Consider the following 5,685-nt stretch of genomic DNA (forward strand, 5'->3'; position numbering starts at 1 on the left):
GCTTGTGTACTGCATCATTACTGTGTCTGTTCCCCTTTCGGGCTTGAACTGAAGGTAAAACTAATGACATTATTTACTGTTTTTACATTTATTTTGAAAGATAAAGCTCGCGATTATGGTAAGGGGCGTTACATTTCCGACGAGTGCTTGTGGTGTTCGGCCAATCACAATGCACTGGGTCAGCTGGCCAATCAGAGCAGACTGCGCTTGTCGGAAGGAGGGGCTTTGTAGAAAACGAAGCGTTTGAGAGAGGCGGGGCATAGAGGACCTACAATAATGTACAGTATTTGAAAAATAATGTGTTTTTTGAACATTAAAGCATGTCAACATATTCTGTTACACCAAATACACAAAATAATGATCTTTAAAAAAGCATCATATGACCCTTTTAAGGAAGGAAATGTAGCATTATATTGATACTATACGATTTTCTATTAAACAAAAGGCAATTAAAACAGTGAAAGTTTGTAAACGCTTTAATATTTTTATGTAAATCTGTATTAGTATACAGCACCTCTAGTGTATAGTTGTTTATATCATGTATAATGTTTGTTATATACAGGTAACTTGTTCTTGTTAATAAAAAAAAAACATCCAGTTATCGCTGAGGCTGAATGAAATGCAATTTTGACTGAGTAAACTTGAAGACCATAAACATACAATTGCGACAATATATGGTTTATCGGTGTTCTTCAAGCAATCTTTCTTGGGTATGTTTATAAGGATAAGGTTGTCGATTGCGGTTGTCACTACTGTATTTTAGTGAATTATGTGTGCGTGCGATTAATGAGTAAAAGGTGAACTGACAAACGAATTTAGCTGCAGTGTGTACGTGGCCATAATTCACTAAAATACTTTAAACGCGCATCAGAAATGTGTCTTCGTCTGTATGTGAGATGCAAGAAAATAACAGTGAAAGAATCTTAATCTTAGCACATTTTGAAAATAGAACGATTCATAGAAAAATTAAACGACAACAAACTAGGACTAGCACAAAAACACCCAAAAGCTTCCTTTTATAACACCAAAAAATATTATATCTCATATCCGCAACAGACCACTTTATTGACTCCATAAAGTGCTTATCTTCATGAGCGAAGACCAAACAACATGCCTAAAAGCGCTTGTAAATATGATATAAACAATCAGCGGTAGTTTAGTTAAAATCGACGGACAAAAAAATCTTTAGCCAAAAAACGGCCGATACCAAAAATTGAAAAGTGAAAATTCTGTCGTTAATTACTCAACCTCGTGACAGAAGCAATCAAATATCACAGCCAATCAGAAGTGTGTGTGGGCGGAGCCTCTCTGGAAGCTCACTGCACTCGCAACGAAATGGATGTTTATGATCTTAATTCATAAATATCAAATCTTTTTCGCATCGTTAAATGTACGTACTGAGTGACTGAGGCCATCTTTGTTATGGGAGACACTCGTTGGTTCACAGTTTTAACGTACACGTTTGCTTTAATTTATTTTCAAGAACTGAGGTCAACTGTTGTTGCTTTCAATACGGCTATAAATGATATTCAGACTCACATTAGACACGTTTAACTTTGAATAAAGCACATATTCACCTGAGAATTATCTACTGTCGTATAGTTTGTATGTTGTTGTTCCATCATGTCATGCCTCGCTATTTCTAGTATTGCATCCTTCTCATCAGCGTTTAATATTTTTTTACTTTTCAGTCTGAGTTAAATCTCTTTTTGGCTAATTTTATCTGTAAAAGAAAACCTGCTTAATTATGCACTCCTGAATATAAGGTGTTTTTCACTTCCATCCGTCATGGACAATTATATTGCATTTATAAATTATTAAAGATGAATTTAATAGTAGTTATTAGGCTGGCTTGAGAAAGCCAACCTACTGATCTGCTACTTAAGCTTATTATTATTATTATTATTATTGTTCTTAGACAACATGCTAATAACTTGTTAATCATGCTAACAACATGCTAGTAACTTGCTAATCATGCTAACAAAATGCTAGTTACTTGCTAATCATCCTAGCAACATGCTAGTAACATGTCAATGTTAGAAAAATGCTAGCGACATGCTAGTATAATGTTAGAAACATGCTAGTCACTTGCTAATCAATGCTAGTAGCATTTTTTAAAAAACATTTAATTGCTGCTGAATATCATGAACAAAAATCAGCCGGCTACATAAAAACTCGATTAAGAGCTGTTTGTGTGCAAAATAGAGCTGCGTGAATCTTTCACGATTTTTTTTTTTAAATTGAGGTTGTAGTTCTTTCACAATTCTGAAGAAAAAAATATTAGACAACTAAAATAATCTGGAAATAAATGGAATTTATGAATGGAATGATTCAATGACTCACTGAAGATACTTGTGTCATTACTGGATGAATCAGTGTATTTGAATGAATCTCTTGAATGAATGATTCAAAGACAAATATGTTTTAACAGCCTTTTCGCCAGACAAACAAAGGAAATTAATAGGTGGAATTGAAGTTTTAATTTTACAACAAGTATCCGATTCTGGAATTGGTATTGATTTTCGATACCCAACCCTAATAATAGACTAGACTAAATCGATTTAAGTTGCTGTTCACTGATTATCTTTCGCTCGAATCTCATTGGCTCTTTGCACATGCATCACAATCGCTGCATCTCGACACGTGAAGAAGATTTGAGGATTTATTGTGCAATGCGATTTCCTTAGTTCATGTTAGCTAATGCATTAACTAACGTTAACAAACAATCAATAATATACATATTTTTTAAAGGATTTAGTCATCTTTATTAATGCACATTAATAAAAATATGATTGCTCAGTGTTATTGTTAATTAAAATCATAAGCATTACTTGAAATAAAAGAAACTTATTTTAAGTAATGAATTCTATTTTTATATATTTTTTTATTTCAAATAGTTGCAAAGGCAGCATTTCTCATTTATTTAGTTGAAGTACTAAAATAACTAAAACTAAAGACGTCAGTTTCAGCCATGTAACATTTTTCCTTTACAAAAGCATTTTTTTTTGTTTGTTTTGTTTTTTTAACCAGTTATTGTTCCTACTGTAAAGACATATTAATATGGATCTCCAGTGTGGCTGATACACAGTTAGAGTTTTATCACTTTGTTAGAAAATGATACATTTCTGTAAGGGTTAAACAGATGAACAGGTTACTTCTCTACAATCCACCCAGGAAACTACTGAACTTACTACTTTGTCCAGTGACATTTTGGACCGATTTATATTTACTTTATAAAAACTCCAACACTGTATTTGTTTTTACAGTATTGCACTATTTGTAAATGTTACTACTCTGAGTTTGTGTAAATGTGCTGTTGGTGACTAGTAGGTGTTTGTTACTCAACTAACTAGTGTTAACGTCCAGACCTGAACTAGATGTGTTTTCTGTAAGTGTTTATTCAAAGAAAGAAAGATGATCGATCTGTGCAGAGATTTAATAAAAGTTAATGTGAATGAAAATACAGAAACGGTCGATGAAAGGCACAGTGGCGTGTCGGTATGTTTTCACTGAGATGCACCGATAGGAAAATACTCGGCCGTCGATAGTTTTCTTAAGGAAAACAAATCTCTCCCAACCAGTGCTGTAAACTGCAGGGCACCCTCTCATTTGGTACATTAGATTAGAGGTTAAAATTAACATCAAAACTATTAGTCTATATTCAATGCTATTCATTTTCAGACATAATCACACTCAAATAAAAACATTTAATTGCACATAAGGTAGTTCTCATAACTTGTCTTCATTACGGATTGATTCAAACATGCATATATAATACTTAACAGTATTTAAGCTCCTTGTAATTTTATAGCCAACTAACGAACTGTGAACACTGGATAACTTTCCTGAGATAAAGGCAACGTTAAGTGACACTGTTTACAAACTGTTTCATTGACGTCTTTCTTTCGGTTGAAACTCTGAGCGATTATGAGATATGATACACTTCAGTAAGTTGTACTGTATCTTTCAACACCTTCTGATGTTCATTCGTTTATTTTGTGCTATAACTTATAGTAAAGTGGAAGAGACTCGTGCTGCTGCTTGAACTGAGGCACTACGGCGATCTATCGTGCCACATTTAAGAGTGTCAAAATGGCATTTATTGTTTGAATTTTGTGATAAAATGTACAGGATTTGAGGCGCATTACAAATAATGTTTTGCTAAGGGAAATTGCAGATCTGGCAACCTGGTTTATAATAGAGCCCGCGTTAACGGCACTGCGTTAGTACGTTATTATTGCGTCAACCTGGACAGACATAAATTCAACACAAGAAACGTTTTCTTCACACAAATTGACAGGAAACAATTATGGAAGCCCGTTTCCGCCACTGAATAAAGAAATAAAAAAAGGAATTTGACTTTTTATCTCACAATTCTGACTTTTTTTCTCAGAATTGCAAGTTTATATCTTGCAATTCTGACTTTATAGGATGCAATTGTGAGTTAAGTCACTTATGAGATATAAAACTGAGAACAGTCTTTTCCCCCCTCAAAATTTGACTTTATTACTCACAATTGTGATTTTGAAGTTAGAGACCTAACGCAATTGCGAGAAAAAAATAATTATGAGATGTAAACCCGCAATTGCGAGAAAAAAATAATTATGAGATGTAAACCCGCAATTGCGAGAAAAAAAGAATTATGAGATGTAAACTCGCAATTGCGAGAAAAAAAGAATTGAGGTGTAAACTCGCAATTGCGAGAAAAAAAAGAATTGTGAGATGTAAACTCGCGATTGCGAGAAAAAAAGAATTGTGAGATTTAAACTCACGATTGCGAGAAAAAAAGAATTGTGAGATGTAAACTCGCGATTGCGAGAAAAAGAATTGTGAGATGTATACTCGCGATTGCGAGAAAAAGAATTGTGAGATGTATACTCGCGATTGCGAGAAAAAGAATTGTGAGATGTATACTCGCGATTGCGAGAAAAAGAATTGTGAGATGTATACTCGCGATTGCGAGAAAAAGAATTGTGAGATGTATACTCGCGATTGCGAGAAAAAGAATTGTGAGATGTATACTCGCGATTGCGAGAAAAAGAATTGTGAGATGTATACTCGCGATTGCGAGAAAAAGAATTGTGAGATGTATACTCGCGATTGCGAGAAAAAGAATTGTGAGATGTATACTCGCGATTGCGAGAAAAAGAATTGTGAGATGTATACTCGCGATTGCGAGAAAAAGAATTGTGAGATGTATACTCGCGATTGCGAGAAAAAGAATTGTGAGATGTATACTCGCGATTGCGAGAAAAAGAATTGTGAGATGTATACTCGCGATTGCGAGAAAAAGAATTGTGAGATGTATACTCGCGATTGCGAGAAAAAGAATTGTGAGATGTATACTCGCGATTGCGAGAAAAAGAATTGTGAGATGTATACTCGCGATTGCGAGAAAAAGAATTGTGAGATGTATACTCGCGATTGCGAGAAAAAGAATTGTGAGATGTATACTCGCGATTGCGAGAAAAAAAGAATTGAGATGTAAATTCGCGATTGTGAGAAAAAAAGAATTGTGAGATATAAACTCGCGATTGCGAGAAAAAAAGAATTGTGAGATGTAAACCTGCAATTGCGAGAAAAAAAGAATTGAGATGTAAACTCGCGATTGCGAGAAAAAAAGAATTGTGAGATGTAAACTCGCGATTGCGAGAAAAAGAATTGTGAGATGTAAACTCGCGATTG

Source organism: Sinocyclocheilus grahami, unplaced genomic scaffold (genome assembly GCF_001515645.1).
Source record: "Sinocyclocheilus grahami isolate Dianchi unplaced genomic scaffold, SAMN03320097.WGS_v1.1 scaffold456.1, whole genome shotgun sequence".
NCBI lineage: Eukaryota > Metazoa > Chordata > Actinopteri > Cypriniformes > Cyprinidae > Sinocyclocheilus > Sinocyclocheilus grahami.